Source organism: Dermochelys coriacea, chromosome 12, assembly GCF_009764565.3.
Source record: "Dermochelys coriacea isolate rDerCor1 chromosome 12, rDerCor1.pri.v4, whole genome shotgun sequence".
NCBI lineage: Eukaryota > Metazoa > Chordata > Testudines > Dermochelyidae > Dermochelys > Dermochelys coriacea.
In genome coordinates this window covers 29,460,685-29,481,118 of record NC_050079.1, presented here as the reverse complement: position 1 = coordinate 29,481,118, position 20,434 = coordinate 29,460,685, and the positions used below count along the sequence as shown (strand labels likewise).

Here is a 20,434-nt window from a genome sequence, read left to right as displayed (position 1 = left end):
TTCTACCAGTGTAAATCAGAATTAAACACCATTTTAATGAATGGGAGCTGAGGGCACTCAATTTCTGAGAATCCAGCCACCTGATTCTGAGCACAGTTTTCAAAGTGCACCCTGTTAAGACCTGATGGGAAAAATATGTGCCAGAGGATATCATTTGCAGTGCACAGCAAGAAGTTTCATTTGTCCTACAAAACCCAGAATTATACTACATATTCTTGAAAAGCATCTACTGACACTTTATTAACTACTTACATATACAGAATCTAACTTTCCAGAGTCCTAGAGTTAACCAAGTTGCATTCTCATCAGTCATGCATCACCATTATTAACATCTTTAACTTGTATTGGTATTTTCATTTCCCCAAGCTATTACATATACTCAAGAAGACACAACAATCTTTTTTTCTAGATAGAACATTTGTTTCCTAAGCATCCTAAAAATTCCAGTCTAGGGCTGCTCTATATTGGACATAAACATCTAATAATAAATTACCATGAAAGAAGCAATGGATATCGATATGACAGTCTAAACCAGACAACACTTGCTGTTCCTACAGTGTGTTCAATCTCCACTAAATCAAATAATTTTAGGTTTATACAAAACTGTTTCATTTATCATTTTATTTGGTTAAATAAATATTGGCTTGCTTGTGAAGGTATTTTTAAAAGTATTTGCTAGGCCAGATGGTAATAGCTCAAAATATGGCAAATGTCAAGAGATACTAAGGCCTTTGAACAAAGTCAGCTAACTTTTCTGTAAAAAGAAAAGGAGTACTTGTGGCACCTTAGAGACTAACAAATTTATTAGAGCATAAGCTTTCGTGAGCTACAGCTCACTTCATCGGATGCATTTGGTGGAAAAAGCAGAGGAGAGATTTATATACACACACACACAGAACATGAAACAATGGGTTTATCATACACACTGTAAGGAGAGTGATCACTTAAGATAAGCCATCACCAGCAGCAGGGGGGGGAAAGGAGGAAAACCTTTCATGGTGACAAGCAAGGTAGGCTAATTCCAGCAGTTAACAAGAATATCAGAGAAACAGTGGGGGGTGGGGTGGGAGGGAGAAATACCATGGGGAAATAGAAAAGGAGTACTTGTGGCACCTTAGAGACTAACAAATTTATTAGAGCATAAGCTTTCGTGAGCTACAGCTCACTTCATCGGATGCATTTGGTGGAAAAAACAGAGGAGAGATTTATATACACACACACAGAGAACATGAAACAATGGGTTTATCATACACACTGTAAGGAGAGTGATCACTTAAGATAAGCCATCACCAACAGCAGGGGGGGGAAAGGAGGAAAACCTTTCATGGTGACAAGCAGGTAGGCTAATTCCAGCAGTTAACAAGAATATCAGAGGAACAGTGGGGGGTGGGGTGGGAGGGAGAAATACCTTGGGGAAATAGTTTTACTTTGTGTAATGACTCATCCATTCCCAGTCTCTATTCAAGCCTAAGTTAATTGTATCCAGTTTGCAAATTAATTCCAATTCAGCAGTCTCTCGTTGGAGTCTGTTTTTGAAGCTTTTTTGTTGAAGTATAGCCACTCTTAGGTCTGTGATCGAGTGACCAGAGAGATTGAAGTGTTCTCCAACTGGTTTTTGAATGTTATAATTCTTGACGTCTGATTTGTGTCCATTCATTCTTTTACGTAGAGACTGTCCAGTTTGGCCAATGTACATGGCAGAGGGGCATTGCTGGCACATGATGGCATATATCACATTGGTAGATGCGCAGGTGAACGAGCCTCTGATAGTGTGGCTGATGTGATTAGGCCCTATGATGGTATCCCCCGAATAGATATGTGGACAGAGTTGGCAACGGGCTTTGTTGCAAGGATAGGTTCCTGGGTTAGTGGTTCTGTTGTGTGGTGTGTGGTTGCTGGTATTTGCTTCAGATTGGGGGGCTGTCTGTAAGCAAGGACTGGTCTGTCTCCCAAGAACTGAGAGAGCGATGGCTCGTCCTTCAGGATAGGTTGTAGATCCTTGATGATGCGTTGGAGAGGTTTTAGTTGGGGGCTGAAGGTGATGGCTAGTGGCGTTCTGTTGTTTTCTTTGTTGGGCCTGTCCTGTAGTAGGTGACTTCTGGGTACTCTTCTGGCTCTGTCAATCTGTTTCTTCACTTCAGCAGGTGGGTATTGTAGTTGTAGGAATGCATGATAGAGATCTTGTAGGTGTTTGTCTCTGTCTGAGGGGTTGGAGCAAATGCGGTTATATCGTAGCGCTTGGCTGTAGACAATGGATCGAGTGGTATGATCTGGATGAAAGCTAGAGGCATGTAGGTAGGAATAGCGGTCAGTAGGTTTCCGATATAGGGTGGTGTTTATGTGACCATCGCTTATTAGCACCATAGTGTCCAGGAAGTGGATCTCTTGTGTGGACTGGTCCAGGCTGAGGTTGATGGTGGGATGGAAATTGTTGAAATCATGGTGGAATTCCTCAAGAGCTTCTTTTCCATGGGTCCAGATGATGAAGATGTCATCAATGTAGCGCAAGTAGAGTAGGGGCATTAGGGGACGAGAGCTGAGGAAGCGTTGTTCTAAGTCAGCCACAAAAATGTTGGCATACTGTGGGGCCATGCGGGTACCCATCGCAGTGAGTTTTACTTTGTGTAATGACTCATCTATTCCCAGTCTCTATTCAAGCCTAAGTTAATTGTATCCAGTTTGCAAATTAATTCCAATTCAGCAGTCTCTCGTTGGAGTCTGTTTTTGAAGCTTTTTTGTTGAAGTATAGCCACTCTTAGGTCGGTGATCGAGTGACCAGAGAGATTGAAGTGTTCTCCAACTGGTTTTTGAATGTTATAATTCTTGGCGTCTGATTTGTGTCCATTCATTCTTTTACGTAGAGACTGTCCAGTTTGGCCAATGTACATGGCAGAGGGGCATTGCTGGCACATGATGGCATATATCACATTGGTAGATGCGCAGGTGAACGAGCCTCTGATAGTGTGGCTGATGTGATTACGCCCTATGATGGTATCCCCTGAATAGATATGTGGACAGAGTTGGCAACGGGCTTTGTTGCAAGGATAGGTTCCTGGGTTAGTGGTTCTGTTGTGTGGTGTGTGGTTGCTGGTATTTGCTTCAGATTGGGGGGCTGTCTGTAAGCAAGGACTGGTCTGTCTCCCAAGATCTGTGAGAGTGATGGGTCGTAGGCAGTTCTCCAACACCACTTTCTACAAGCCATTACCCTCTGATCCCACTGAGAGTTACCAAAAGAAACTACAGCATTTGCTCAAGAAACTCCCTGAAAAAGCACAAGAACAAATCCGTACAGACACACCCCTGGAGCCCCGACCTGGGGTATTCTATCTGCTACCCAAGATCCATAAACCTGAAAATCCTGGATGCCTCATCATCTCAGGCATTGGCACCCTGACAGCAGGATTGTCTGGCTATGTAGACTCCCTCCTCAGGCCCTTCGTTACCAGCACTCCGAGCTATCTTCGAGACACCACTGACTTCCTGAGGAAAGTACAGTCCATTGGTGATCTTCCTAAAAACACCATCCTAGCCACTATGGATGTAGAAGCCCTCTACACCAACATTCCACACAAAGATGGACTACGAGCCGTCAGGAACAGTATCCCCGATACTGTCACGGCTAACCTGGTGGCTGAACTTTGTGACTTTGTCCTGACCCATAACTATTTCACATTTGGTGACAATGTATACCTCCAAATCAGCGGCACTGTGATGGGTACCCGCATGGTCCCACCGTATGCCAACATTTTTATGGCTGACTTAGAACAACGCTTCCTCAGCTCTTGTCCCCTAATGCCCCTACTCTATTTGCGCTACATTGATGACATCTTCATCATCTGGACCCATGGAAAAGAAGGTCTTGAGGAATTCCACCATGATTTCAACAATTTCCATCCCACCATCAACCTCAGCCTGGACCAGTCCACACAAGAGATCCACTTCCTGGACACTACGGTGCTAATAAGCGATGGTCACATAAACACCACCCTATATCGGAAACCTACTGACCGCTATTCCTACTACATGCCTCTAGCTTTCATACAGATCATACCACTCGATCCATTTTCTACAGCCAAGCGCTACGATATAACCGCATTTGCTCCAACCCCTCAGACAGAGACAAACACCTACAAGATCTCTATCATGCATTCCTACAACTACAATACCCACCTGCTAAAGTGAAGAAACAGATTGACAGAGCCAGAAGAGTACCCAGAAGTCACCTACTACAAGACAGGCCCAACAAAGAAAACAACACTAGCCATCACCTTCAGCCCCCAACTAAAACCTCTCCAACGCATCATCAAGGATCTACAACCTATCCTGAAGGATGACCCATCACTCTCACAGATCTTGGGAGACAGACCAGTCCTTGCTTACAGACAGCCCCCCAATCTGAAGCAAATACTCACCAGCAACCACACACCACACAACAGAACCACTAACCCAGGAACCTATCCTTGCAACAAAGCCCGTTGCCAACTCTGTCCACATATCTATTCAGGGGATACCATCATAGGGCCTAATCACATCAGCCACACTATCAGAGGCTCGTTCACCTGCGCATCTACCAATGCGATATATGCCATCATGTGCCAGCAATGCCCCTCTGCCATGTACATTGGCCAAACTGGACAGTCTCTACGTAAAAGAATGAATGGACACAAATCAGACGCCAAGAATTATAACATTCAAAAACCAGTTGGAGAACACTTCAATCTCTCTGGTCACTCGATCACAGACCTAAGAGTGGCTATACTTCAACAAAAAAGCTTCAAAAACAGACTCCAACGAGAGACTGCTGAATTGGAATTAATTTGCAAACTGGATACAATTAACTTAGGCTTGAATAGAGACTGGGAATGGATGAGTCATTACACAGAGTAAAACTATTTCCCCATGGTATTTCTCCCTCCCACCCCACCCCCCACTGTTCCTCTGATATTCTTGTTAACTGCTGGAATTAGCCTACCTTGCTTGTCACCATGAAAGGTTTTCCTCCTTCCCCCCCTTCTGCTGGTGATGGCTTATCTTAAGTGATCACTCTCCTTACAGTGTGTATGATAAACCTATTGTTTCATGTTCTCTGTGTGTGTGTGTATATAAATCTCTCCTCTGCTTTTTCCACCAAATGCATCCGATGAAGTGAGCTGTAGCTCACGAAAGCTTATGCTCTAATAAATTTGTTAGTCTCTAAGGTGCCACAAGTACTCCTTTTCTTTTTGCGAATACAGACTAACACGGCTGCTACTCTGTAACTTTTCTGTGTACACTTGTTTTATTCAATGATTGTTTAACCATTCAGTAATGGAGCTGAACTCAATCTTCTCTTTTATTTACATGTTTCATCAAGCAGGCAAAACAGAATTATTAAACAAACATAAAACTATCCACGAGTTTTGATACAGAGATAAAAAAATCAGTTAAAAGAATACCAAATCAAGTTAATATTTGCAACACTTGAAGGAGTAACACTGAAAATTGAAATCTGCTACTTTAGTGTCATCTCAGTACAGCTCTAGCAGTAACAGTTCAAGCTTCCATACATCAAGATATATTTGAGAAAGTTAAAAACATTTGTCTTTATACCCAGTTCTTAATCTTTCTGCTCCCAAACAAGAATGAACTTTAGTGTGACTTGTGATAGCTTTTGGAATACAGATATTAATCCACTAGAAAATAGGCTGAGACCATCAATCCATGTTGTCTAAACCATCAAGAAGCCATCGGGAGATAATTATTTTATCCACTACCTACCCGTACTGTATTTCAACTGATGATCCAGACATAGAAAGTTATGTATCTTATTATCAATCCATCGGCAATACACTCACCTCCCCCTTCTCAGCAACATTATTTAAAAGGCCACTCTTTAAAAAAAATCACATACAGTTGACAACTATGCTTCCTTATCTAATTTACTAAATGTAAAAGTTAAGAACAATTGCCAAATGCAGAGGATTAAATCGTACCCTTCTTTCTAAAACCACACTTACCCAAAAATACATACAGCTTTTGAGAAGCCCTTCTTTAAATAAAAGACCACCAGCATTGTGAAAACAGTATATATGAAAGTGGGAGCAACAGCAACATGAAACAGGTGTGCAGGCACTTGGCAAATAATGACCAAGCATTATAGCGTGAATAACCATAATAGTGATTATGGCCCCTTCAGTGGGGCTCTTGGCCAGAAGTCTGCTTGCACACAGCCAATTGCAGGCCAGGGCCTAATTTGGTAGCTCAACAGGGTGATGTTAGAGTCTATAAACAAAAAGCGACTCATGCCACCTGCCTTCCATCAGCAATTACTGACTAATATTTGTTATGTGTAATCAGGAAAATGATATGATTTTGGTGGCAAAAAAAGAAAAAAATATTTAAAAACAGTCTTCCTTTCTAAAGCTGGAATATCTTAAGTGATATTTTCAAATACTTAATATAACGGTCTGGTTTTTGGAATGGAAGAGGGTTCACAAATTAAATTTCTATCAACTTTGTATACACATATACACACATCAGTATTAAAAAAAGAGAGATACATAAATTGCATTGCTACAGAAATTATACCTTTGCTTTGATTAGAGTCCAAAACATATAAAGGGGTGAATGGGCTGACTGAGGGAAGCCCCAGGCTGTACTAATAAAAGGGTTATGGTAATTGCCTTAGTTCATATGAGCTAAAGCAAATGAATTATATTACAGAAGCCATACAGCTGAGAAATGACAATTAATCTATAGCAGCTATTTGCTTAACATAACCCATAGCTTGGTGTAACTCATTGAAAATTATATTTCAACAGCATAAAATGTCAGAGAAATATAATTTAGCTACCTTCTGTAAACGTTCTTTATTGCTTGTGGGCTCTAAACTGCATTTGTACGTCCAACTGTTTTTTTTCTATAAAAATTCTCATAGTTCAGTTAATGTGAAAATATAAACATTTACTCATTTATGGGATTCAGAATTGAATAGAACACGTTTCCAAATGTAATAGATTGAACATTACAGAGGAGACAGTACTGCTGGAAGTGATCACTCAGAATACAGTGTGGGAATACAGGCAGATTGCCCTCATGGTCATGTTCCAATGGACTGCACACCTTTATATTAACAGGTATATAGAGTGTACCAGTTTACATCTTTTGCACATGGTTTCTTTTGCTTCTGTCTAGTTTATCCTCATTTGTTTTTCAGGAGTCTTTAATTTATTATTATTATAAATAAAGATAGTGGTTTGGGGATTTGTGTGTATGTATGGGACGTAGGGGAAGGACAGCTAAAGTCTGAAAACAAAAATTTTGATAGATGGTAGGCGTTAAAGCTAAGCTTTGCAAGAATGTTAAAACCTATTTCATCTTCCTGACATTGAATTAAAAATGAGGTTGGAGCAGGACTGTGATTGTTGAGAGGAGTGAAGCAATTTCATGTGGCAGAGTTCAAAGGAAGTGGTTATGCATTTATAAATTGGCACAGAATATCCTTTGGAGATATTTTGCACTTAGTAAGGTGGATATAATAAATTAACTATTTCTTTATTGAGGGTATGTTCCATGTGAATGGACCTGCTAGTTACTAAAATGTATATATACATTATTATAAAGGCATTCTGACTACAACTTCCATTGATAAATCCACCATTCAGCTTAATTTTGGATACGACACAAACATGATACCTTTGGTAAAACTGAAATAACCCAGAATATTGTACAATATTCTATTAGAGTAAAATACATAGGTTGGTTGAGCAGAAAGGAAATTCTACTCAGGAATTGCACAACAAATTCTCCTAATCTAATTGCAGTGGCATAAATCTAAATAGAGCTTAAATGGAAAATGCTCAACTCTTCATATTCAGCATAGTCTGATAGGGTAGTACTGTTTTTATTAACTTTTCCCATGTTTCAATTTTGCAGGCTATGGAAAGATATCACCCAAAATAGAAGAAGAAAACAGTACCAAAGAAATGAATTGTCCCAAACAACTTGCCAGAGTGTGGTGACTGTAAAACCTTTGGGATCTATGAACTCCCCAAAGTTAGGTGACTCATTTTAACACTTTATTCTGCAGTTACCCTGATTTGGGAAAGTCTATCAGAAGCCTCACAAGTAACTAATGGAGATTTCCTTTTAGTGCAACTGCTATAGCACCACCCATATTTTTGGAGCAGAAGTTCTATTCCTCCTTGAGAATGAAGTCCCAGATGTTTATTACAGTGGCAACCACAACACCCTACATTGACATAGATATGTTACAATAAGGGGAAATGAAAAGAGAGTGAAGTGGGTAGAGGTCGGAGTAAAGTTTCATTGTGCGTAGAGGACAGTTCAGTGGGAGCCAACATATGGGAGTTCCACCATGAAGCTGTGCTTCATGGGACCCCATCTGCAATAGTGTGAAGTAGATTTGGGCAGGCACATGGGAAGAGTCTGGTCAGTGTACTATGATTATTACAAGTGGTTGGTATATTTTAAAATTGAAAACATAAATGGAAAAATAAAATCTCCATCTTCTGACCAACTATAGTGCTGGTCAAAACTTTTCTAATATTGAAATTGTGAGTTTTGATTAAAAAAAAACATAAAAACAACAACAAAATTTGAAGTGTAAGTTTTATCTTTTTTCCCCTCCCTGTATCCAGCTCTAGAGACTATGGCAATCAACAGATCAATCCCAATGAGAGTTGGGACAGCAAAGTACTAGTATAGCCTATGTTTGCAGTAAAGATTGCATGGGCATCAATAAATACCTCAACTCTGTTCTTTTGTCAAGTCATACCAGACTGAGGTTTTCATTGTCCCAACCTCTATGGAAAATGGCTACCAAAAACAAATTAAGTCAGGTTTCATGGAGGATTTGTACATTAGAAAATAAAGACACAAATACTTTCTGTTGTAGTCTATATCATGGATCAAACTCTGTTTTTCCTTATACCTGGGCAACACCACAGAAGTCACAGGGGTTACCTTGAGGTAACTGAGGACAGAAGTTGGCCCCATGTCTCTCTGTCTAATATATCCAATCATATATACAATGGGGACTGGTAAATCTTATTGTGCAGAGCACTGTGATATTCCCAAGACTAGAAAACTCTGTCATGTATGTGGCCCTTCACACATTACACTGCTGCTCTGGTATCTGCACTAGCTTCCAGTTATATTCCAAGGGGAAATAAGGTGTTGGTTTTGACGATGAGAGTCCTTCTTTTATGGTACCAGAGCAATTGCACTCTGCAGAAAACAAGATGTTTAAGCTAACAGACCCAGGGTTTACAATGGAAAGGGCAGCTGACAAATACTTTTCATGATGAGTCTTTGACAGGATCCATCACAGCCACATTTGTTGACCTTCACTGACCACTTGGTTTTTCAGGCTTTTCTTGGAAGGGTAGTTTGAGGGACAATTTTAATTTTATTTTTGGTGGAAGTTTAATTGTCAAATATCCTTTATGGGATAGATTAGCACTGGGCAATAAATATTTACCCTTCTTTATTACCTCAATAGAACTTAGATGGATATCTTCAATAAACACTATTATATTAATATATATTAATCTATGAAGAGGAGGAATTAGATTTAAATCAAATTTTTGGAAAATATTGAAGTCAATCATACTCAGATCTGTTTTACTGTCAAATAATTGATAGTCCTCTTCGGGGTGATGCACTTACAGGGGGATACCTTTAAAGATCTATAGTAATACATTTTTCCATCTCTATTCACCTTAGGGTTTTTGTTGTTGTTGTTGTTGTTGTTGTTGTTGTTGTTAAAAATGCCCCTGCCAGTTTTGGTATTTGATATTTCCTCTGTCTCTTCCAGGATTAAGCATCTGGGACATAAATTATTTCTAAGGCAACAAAAATATAAAAATATAGAACTACAATTAAGAACTGCAAACAGATGCCTCCATTCAGGTGGAATTACTTTATACATCTATACCTCTAAAATCTTCTACCAAGGGACTGACACAGCATCATTTTCTCTGATTCAGGAAGTAAGCTAAATGGCCTTCTAGGAGAATGACATTCCTGGTTCACGGATTAGACAGCAGGTGGCATCTCTACATACAACTAGTATTACCTTTCCTTTCAGAACCCGACCATATCACCTTATTGATACAAACTCCACCAGCTCATGGGGTGAAAATGCGTGGCAGCACATTGCACTATAACCAAATCCTATTTACATAAAAGATATGTCTAAAAAAGGAACACATTATTGCTTTGTGTACATTATATTACAGAACAGATTTCTCAATTTTAAAGATATATATAATTATAGAATAGAATCCAAGATATATAGTTCCCTTATTATCTTAATAAATAGCACAAAAATGTATCTTCTACATTTAACCTCAAAGATAGACCACAATTACTTTAATTCCTTACAGGAAAAAATGATGTTTGTGTGTTCATATTATATAACATGTGCGTATTACATACACACACACACACGAGTTGCAAGGCTAATACAGATCACCTTGAGAACTGTAATGGAAATCCTAATTATTTAATTTTGGTTGCAGAATAATTTTAAATTTCAATCTGAACAATATAAGGTTAATTTTAGAAAATAAAGAGAGTAAGTGATTTTTTTAGATACACAGATTTATCATACATTGCATTATGAAACTGCTACCCCTGGAGTTTATTTGTTCTAAAATTGAAGATATTTGTTTTTTAAGAAGCACTAGGAAGTACTGTTTTCTGAAAATATTGTTAAGGGATCAAATATGTAGAAAGTGCAAAATATATACACACATATATGTAGTAATAATATAATAATTAAAAATAAATCTAAATTTGTTTACCATGAAATGAAGACCTGCTCCAGAAGTCATTTCCAAGACTAGTGTCTGAACAGAGAGAATTTTTCCTGAATGAGTCCAGTTTTAGACTCTTAAGTGAATGCCTTAAACATGTTGGTACCCACTAACCCACAGGCAGATTGTGTACCTTCATGTCTTTGCACTACTTATGCCAGAGGATGACTTTATAGTTTCAGAATCACTGATATGTTGCTGATACTACATCATTCCCAAGACAACCACCCCTTGAGGCAGGCATTTTAGGAATTAAATGAACACATGGGAAAAATCTGCACATTTGGGAGATTTACCTTGTTAGGTGTGCGTGGTTAGCCACAATGGGGATGTAATATTGGGTATCATCAACCTCCTGAGGTCAACTCTCCCATGGAATCCATATGCCACACAAGTATAAACAGTAGGGGCAACAAAATGGAAGTCTGCAGTACCCCACGACAGAGCTCATAGGTGACATGAGCAATTGTACAAATCTACCTCATATATCTCACACAAAAAGCAACTCCAACCACTCCCCATCATTAGTTACTGCCAAAGGATTCCATAACACATTGTGGTACCAAAACCAAAGAGATAATTTTTTATTTAATTTTTATTTTTTCCTAAAATAATTTTTATGGAGCATTTATCCTCCTCTGTTGGCAACAGGCATTCATCAACCAATGCAATTTCTGTCACTGTTTTGCACATCAAGAGTACCTTCTTGAGCAGAAACCTCACAAACCCTTTAAGAATTGGTGGCACTCTCCCCACCACAGGGAAATGTTGACAATCCCAGCTAGCAATGTACATGGTGCCTCTCCACTGGCCTTCACAAGCCTATCATCAGGACATAGGTTCAATCCCCATGTTGCAGCTTGAAGCTCACCCTGCACTTCCAGAACCTCAGTGAACGACACCAGCCAAAACTTAAACACAAAAGACTCGGTGTTTGTCAGGAGTTATATATTTATGATCTAACAACTAGAGCTTTATGTTCTGCTTTTCCATCTAAAACTGCAGTCATTTTGAAATAGGAATTTATAGCCCTTGCAAGTAATGCAACCAGAAAATGTCATACCATAATCATGAGAGATTATTTTGTTCAAAAGATGATCCTGAGAATTATTAGCACTCTTATAGTCCTATGCCTGACTATACCTTGTTTCTTTCAGTGCCCAATCATAGCAAAAATTTAAGTAGTATGGAGCACTTTTTCTCTCTCCCCATTGCTTGGCCTTCTGAATCTACATTTAGCAGGATTATTCTTCATTCAGATAATTCAAATGATACTTAATATTGTTCTTAGAAATTATATGAAGTTTAAAGCTGATATTTCCTCTAAGTAGCAAACAAAATATATGTTTGTATCATTTGGTATTCTCCTAGTATATTCTCCTAGATAATGGCTTCTTTTTAGTATAGAAAATCATTAATATCAATCTTCTGCAAAATCAGCAGAGAGTTTATCAATTTTTCCCCCATTGAATTGCATTCAATTTTAGTAGTTCCCAATTAAATCTCAATTAAATCCAATTTATTTTCATTAATTTAATTACTTCTCATCTCTATCAATAGCCTTTGTTAATTTCAATTAATTTCAATAAACCTTCAATTAAATCCTTTTACCTCTAATTCATTTCCATAAATTTCAATCAGCTTTCTCTGAATTCATTTGATAGCCGTAAAACCAATGTCACAGATATGGTGTAAGACAGACTCTTTTCACTCAACTATGTAGATATTTAAACTTATTGAAAAAAGTTGTATAGAATAGAATTTAATGTGTCCATAGAAATTTAACAGGGTTCTCTAGTATGACTTGGAACATCTGTAGAACATAATAACAAATATTTGTTATCTCTTTTTGAAATATCTGTTAGAATTCTAGGTGGGAAGGTCATGCCCCTCCAGATTTACACATCAGGGGTATCATCTACATGTGAATTTCTCCATCTCATTCAGTTGTCTCAGTGGCACAGTCCCATCTTCCAACCTCAGTGTCAGGAACTCAGCAGGTGCTGGCAGCAGTTTCCTAGTAACCCAGTGAGCTTGGCTGGGCCCAATACCCTCACTAAGTGACTGTGCTCTCTGATTGGACAGAAGGGCCACCAGATCCCTTTTTAAGCCTAGCAGCAACAGCAGCACTGCGGCTGCTCAATGTGGTCCATGCCTGAAGCTGTGCCAGACTTACTTCCTCTCCAGCCTTTGCTCCACTCGTTGCCTGCTCTGCTCCAGCCCTAGTCTCTGCCTCCGCTAAACCCCTGATTCCTAACTCCTGACTCTGACTTTTAGCTTGCCTCCTGACTATGCCTCCAGTTCTGCTCTTTGATTCTGCTCCTACAGCTAGGCCAGACTCCTGCTCCAACCACTAGGTTGCACTATCTATGCCTTGTTGTGTGACACCCAGATGACATGCAGACTCACCCATATGTGCAGGGACCTGTTCTGGGGAAAGAGCAGGGACTGGGTGGGCTGAGAGAAAGATAGACAAACTGGCACTGTGTTGAATGGGGTATATATTTGTCCCTCCACACCTCTGGCCCTATAGTAATTAGGAAAAGATAATACATGGTGATTTATGGATACACACACACACACACATCCCCCTGAGGGCAATTGCAGCTATAAGATTCCCTGAAAAGGCACACTCCCAGGGTGCAGTGATCAAAAGTCCTTTGTGCTAGGTTCTACATCCCTGGGATCTAGGCAGATCATCTGGGCCTTGGAAGCTATGTTGAGAGCAACTCTTCCCCTCGGCCACCCACTCTGGAACAATGGGGGGAAATAGTCACCCCTATTTCTATGAGTCTTATCCCACAAGTTACAATGGGGAGCAGTGATCTAACAACAGGCTAATCATGATCATTTCAATTCTATTGAATGGAGGGGAGAAAAAAAATTACAAATCTGAAACTCTTCAAAGGATGTAATTTTCTAATAAATAACATAGGATGTCTCCAGAAAGGTAACAACAACTATGGGTAAAACATTCCTCAAGCTTTTAGAATAATTTCTAGAGAACCCTTTTGTTTTCATCTCTCCATTTCCATAGGCCTTTCCCCCAGGGAAGTGAAATATTACTATTCAAACTGAGTTACCAACCTTTCCTTTCATTTAGATAATTTAAAACTGATATTCAAGTTGCTAAAACTGAATCTGAAATACTTCAACATTTAATAAGTAGCCCCCTCTACCATATGACATTCCATTGAGGTAGGTCCAAGACAATTTTCAACTTCAGTGATTCAAATCCAATAAATTGTCATTTCATAAACATATCTTCATATTTTAAGCTCTGCTATAGTGAAGAGTCCAGGTGTAATAAATAGACTTTTGGAAATCACAGATTTCTGATTTGTTGAAGGAGGTGCATGAATGCTGAGTTTTAGTTAGGAATAAAATGTATACGAACAAATTAAAATGATTATAATTTAAACCATAAATATACCCTGTAAAATCCTATGTGCAGACAATTCTGCTCCCGTTAAATATGTGCTATATATTTATTCTACCCCCCAGTTCATTACTAAAATCAGAGTTTGGGCCTCAATATTAACAGGTTCAAAACTGAGGGTATTTGAACACAGCCTTTTTGGCTCAGACCTGTATCTATACTATACAACAGACTGTTTGTCATGAAAATCTTTTGAGGAGTTTGTCTACTCCTGCTGTTCATGTCCCATGAGAAGTTTAGACCAAAGAAAGTGTTATGGTCAATACTCTCTCCCTTTAAAACGTTCCTGAATCCAGGACTGTGTGTTCAAAATATTGAAAACAAATGTCAATAGGATATGTAACAGCCATTTGTATATGGCATAGACATATGTCGAAGAGTCATTCTTTTCTGGGATTCTCAAAGGGGCATAAGGGACTTCGGCACCCCACCTTAATTTCCATTGAATGAGGTTTGAGTGTGCAACTCTGTAGACTACTGTTTCATATGTCTATGCTGGAGTTGCACAACTGGATTGTTTCATAAACCATGTGCATGATACTGGGAACAGAAAGGTACTTAATTCTATTCTATCCTGTTTTTGTCTCTCATTCAGTGTTCTCTAATTGTCTAAGCCTTCTAATGGTAACACAGCTGGTATTTGTGCTCATAGTTGTGGCAAATATTAGTGCTACTTTAATGTACTTCAGATTTTTTTGGTGTTTCCATTTGTATAAATATTGTATTATTGCTTCATTCCCTATTTTGATAGTTTTAAATGTCTTGAAAGTGTCTCACAAGGAGAAATATCTTCCAGTAAATGTGTCTGTTTCTGGATATTTATAATTAATAAGATAATATTGTAAGCTAGCAAATAATATATGATGATTAGAACTCAACCTTTTCCAAACTTATTAAGGCAATTATAATGATTTCTTATTAACAATCTGATTCCTGAGAAGTAAGTAAAATACATATATTGAATATTGGTGATATCAAAGCACAATATTTGGAAGCCTTCTTGGCCCATCACTAGGTTGAAGCACTCAGCTTCTGATGTCCTGTGATCTGCCACACACCATCAATCCATCTCCTCACTGGTCATCCTCCACTATGATGACCTGCAACCATTCCTTCCATGATAATTTTCTTGATGTTATGTCCATCTCTGCAACTGATATCACCAAAGTACATAAGTTTGCACCTGTTGATTTCTGCCAGCATGGTCTGCCTTTTTCCTATAATATTTCTAATATAAATATTCAACTTCTTTTCCATCCAGGGCATGTGCAGGATTCTTTGCCAGCACCGCATCTCAAATGCTTCCATTTTCTTATCAGCAGCCTTAATTTCCGACGATACACAACCATAAATCACTGTGGAAAAAATTAAGCTTTTCACCTGTCAAACCTTCATACATTATGAGATTCCATGTTTTTTTCCAAACTTTTGAAAGGCAGGCCATGGGTAAGTGAGCCATTCCTAGTGTTCTTCAGATTTCTTTGGAACAGCTACGCTAGGTATAAACCCAGATAATTGAACTAATCTACTGCCTCTACAGCTTGACCATGAATCATGATGACTACATGGATCATATTTTTGTCACTTGTGTCAACAAGTATGCATTTAGCTTTGGGCACAGTCAGGGACAGGCCATATTCCTTACTAATATTTTTTACAGACTCCAATATTTGTTACATTGCATCAATGTTTGTAACAAAAAGTGTTGTGTCATCAATGTACGTGAGGTCAGTTAAGAGCCATCAGTTTATGGAAATCACAACTCCTTCCACTTTGTCAAAACCTTCCAGAGACTGTCTCATACTAAATTCTGTGTGAATATTGAAAAGGCTTAGGGGAGAGAATACAGTTGTCTCATACCCTGCACAGTGGCAAACCACTCACTGTCACCTGCTGCTGCTTGCACCTGGGTCTGCTATTGATTTGCAATGAATTAAATGAGGTAATTTGGAATCCTCATGTCTGACAGCATTCTCCAAAAATAGTCATGTTGGATGGTATCAAACGTTTTGGAGTGGTCAGTGAAACGGGTGATTATACTCTGCATTTTTGAATGATGTGATGGATGGTCATTACTGAATTGATCACAAGGACCTCATCCTGCTCTGAAACCTACTTGTTGTATTGGTAGTTCTGCTTCTATCATTCATGTCATGCAATCCTGGATTATGTAGGGCAATTTTACCCACATGTGATATCAGGGAGATTATATAACTATTATTACACTCTGTTATGTCTTCCTTCTTTGGTAAAGGTAGAAAGATTCCTTTTATCCAGTTGCTTAGCCAATTTCTACTCATTCGTACATCACTGCTAATTTTCCACAGGAGATCAATAGTGTGGTCACGAGCCATTTTTAATAATTCCGTTGGCAAGCTATCTACCTTTGGTGCTTGATAATGTTTAAAATAAAATATTATGGATTATTTTACCATTGATTCCTATGTAATTATGAGAACATTTCTGTTATGTTTTTAATGTGAAGTAAAGGAGAGGGAACATTTTAAACTTCATATTTTTTTACTTTATTTCCTTATTTCAGAGTTGTGGGTGTTTTCAGATACATGCACAATGTTCAGTAGAATGGCTTTTTGGCAGGAGTTGGGGGAGCGTGTTGTATTTAATGAGAATTTTTGCTCACTTGCTAATCACATATCATTTTACCTTCTCAACAGTGTAAATAATTCAGGTCTCTTTAGCACACCTGTCAAGAGTGTATGTGAAGCTGGAGGCTTACATGCACCTGAAATTGTCAGGGCAATAGGGAGAAACGCAAGCATGATACCCCCTGTAGTCCTCTTTGGCATCTGATAACTGAACAGTTCAAATATTTTCCATTACCAGAAAAAATGAATTAATATTGATCTACATCCTCCCTATAGCATCCTCTGGAGAAATGATATATATGTATAGATGAGGCACTGTTCACTGCAGCACCGTAACTATTCATTTCAGGTGAAAAATGAGGACAGCAACTCATTATACAATACACATGGGGCAATGTCTTTGTTTCGTTTTCATTTCTTTCTTTGTCATAGTTAATGTTCTTATTTAAAATTTTATCACCCACACTATTTGTAGCTTAATTATAATATGAGGAGGCTCATATATTAAAAGCATAGCTTACAAGCACCATTTAAAAATATCTGGGAGAATGCACCTTCAATAATAGTACTATGGTATATGGCCTAAATCACGGGGCACATTTACTGGAAAACAATTTGTTATACTTCTTTATTTATTTATCACTGTTGTATCAGAGGGCTTCACAAACATTGATGAATAAGCCTCAAAACATCCCTGTGAGGTATCAAAGAATGGTTGTCCTTATTTTACAGATGGGAAAATTAAAGTTAAGAGAGATTAAAGATGCCATTTTAAAAAAAGGACAGCAATTTTGAGTGCCTCTTTAAAAGGTGTTTCAAGTTGAGCACCCAAAAATATAGATTCCCTGTGTAAGGGCAAACAGAAAGTCTGGAGCAGAGCCAGGGACAGAATCCAGATCTCGTAATTCACGATCCTATTACTGCTTTTCCTCAGTTCATTATTAGGGTTATAAATTGGTTTCTAATAAGTCCCTCGTTGTAGTATCTGGGCACCCTACAAATTAAGAAATATATCATTCCTCTGAAAGGAAGAATTGTCCTGCATCTACTCCCAACCTCAATTAAAGTCTGATTTTTATAGTTGACAAATCCCACCGTATAACTGAGGAGGGTACCATCCAACTCCCATTCAACTCAGTGGAAAAAAACACTCCCTGGCTTCAACAGACTTTTAATATGGCCTAACAGTGTGCCCTCAGGAGACTCACTACAGTTATTTGGGAAACTTACCAAAACTCTTTATCATTAATAACTGTTATTTAAAATATGCATATTCTATGGCTCTCATTTGCTGCTAGGACAAGTGCATACATTGAATACAATGAACACTTAAATAGTCAGAATTACATCTGAAAACTCACTGTTAGAAGTTTATGGTTTTGGATTTTTCCAATGAAATTTGTTCAGTTTTGAGTTTGTGAAAAATCGTGACATAGTAGTATCAACCCACATTGGCACAACCACCTGGCATAATTTGTAGCATCCTCTGGATCTAAACTATATCGGGGACTGAGATGATATAGAACTGGATAAAGTTATCACAAGTGGCTGGTGCTGAACACATAGAGGTCAAAACTGAGAATCTGGACCCTGATCTTACTTTTAGATGTCCTTTCTTCTTTGTGTGTGTTACAGATGTTGGTCTAACACACTAAAAATCGGCACTTCGGTTACTTTTTTAAAATGCGTGTCAGTACTATGACACTGGCTGCATATATGTATCACCTTCAAGGAAACACTCAAAGATTAGCTCATAAAAACATAATTAAGACACAAACATATTCTGCACTTTTTTCAAATTGTTGTCACAGTTTTAATTGGAAAAAAAGATAACTGAACACCAGTCAGCAGTGGCTGACTGTCATCTTCCTTCCAATTAGAACTGAAAAATTACTTGGAAAAGGTGATTGATGCAACACTTATGGATGTTACACATTCATATGAAATTGATTTTATTTTCTTTTGTAGTAGAACATTTTCCTTGGGGGAGATGGGGAAATCATTTCCTGACCAGCTCCACTCTCAGGTAGTAATGAACTTGGACTCTCAATACTCTTTGTGATTTAGTTGAGTCTTATCTCCATTTACAGAAAGACCAACTGAGGAACAGGGGAGTTCCAACCAATATTTTCAAAAGTTGTCTCTGAATTTGGTTTCTTATGTTTCTGGATGCCCCCAAAGGTGTCTCAAGTTTGAAACAAACAAACAAACAAAAATGATGCACCAAACTCAGCACTTGGAAAGTCACTCCCCTGGACTATGGCAGAACCACAGAGGATGCAAATTCAATGACTCTCAGCAGTTCTGTACCTTTCCATTGACACTATCCTCTCTCTCTCTCTCTCTCTCTCTCTCTCTCTCTCTTAGATGGTGTATTATGTCTTTTCCATCTTCAATTTATATAATGAAAACCCTAAAACAGAAAAAGGATATTCAGTCTCACTTAAGTTGTTAAGATATGCTTATGGATCAAAACAGAAGGTCATATCAAAACTCTGCTAAAGTGTTCATATTTTGCTGTACACTTTGTATTTTACCTTCTCCTGTACAATCAATTATGCCAAAAACTGGATTAATCCACACTGGGGTATGCACATGTGTGTTTTGGACCCATTGTCAGATCATTGTGTGACTGTTTAAAAACATAGAACTTATGCCCCTTGACCTTGGTTTAGGTTTCCAGGCAGAAGCCTACATACAAAGTGCACTGACGATTTTGGTTATGTATATATATTACGTAAGAACATTTTCTCCCTTAAATCCAACTCCCCTCCCCCCACAGACTCCGAAGAGATTTCCTAAAGGATTTAGTCACAATTAAATACTGTCACAATCCAAATACCTACAATATGTATAATTTTCATTTTCATTTCATTTTCTTTTTGCCCTGAACTTTGAATGATAAACAGATTCCGAGAATTTTATTTTTTGTGGATAGTTGGTTTGGAACATTTTTAAAGCCAGAAACATTAGAAGCCCTCAAATCCTTCCCTTCAACACCACCGTACATTATCAGCTCTATTTTTCAGAGCATCATACAGCGGCTTTCAATTCTCTGGGCTGGTGTGCTAATGTTAGCATGCATCACCCAGCTTCCATGGAGTTCATAACCATTTATAATCTCATACATCTGTAGGTTTGTCGTAGTCAATATATGTGATGTTTGCTTCAATATTAATTGCACAAATTTCAGGCAGGATTAAGCAGCATAAGAAAAAAAAATCAGACAAACCAAGAGGAAAAGGTTTCTTAAGCTCTTTTAGCAGCTTAGAAGTAAATCATAAAATGTCAAGCTACAGAAATTGGCTCAGATAAATATGATTTTTCCTGAATTAGTTCACTAAGCTTTTATCCTCCTGAACATTTTCAGTCATTCCTAAATGCTTTAAGTACCTGCCTTAATATTGAACAGTTATGCTACAACACATACAAAAGATTGAAGGTAGCAGTTATTCTAGATGTGAAAGAGGGTTTGTTTGTCTTCATTTAAGGTAAGAAAGTAAAGAATTTATCTGGCATTTGGAAGGGAAAAAAGCTAGAGTATTTATTGTATACATTTGTTCCATTCA

General features: G+C 38.3%; 1 long non-coding RNA gene across 2 annotated transcripts in view; it reads right to left on the bottom strand.

The window, feature by feature from the left end:
* LOC122456299 overlaps positions 1 to 20,434 on the bottom strand; it is a 183,230-nt gene that overhangs the window by 17,215 nt on the left and 145,581 nt on the right. The window contains exon 3 of one of the 2 annotated variants that reach the window (XR_006275140.1): positions 18,753 to 19,278. The exons of the other annotated variant lie outside the window; for it this stretch is intronic. This is a non-coding gene — a long non-coding RNA (uncharacterized LOC122456299). Of the gene's footprint in view, positions 1 to 18,752; positions 19,279 to 20,434 lie in introns of those variants that run through there. 2 annotated transcript variants of the gene reach the window in all.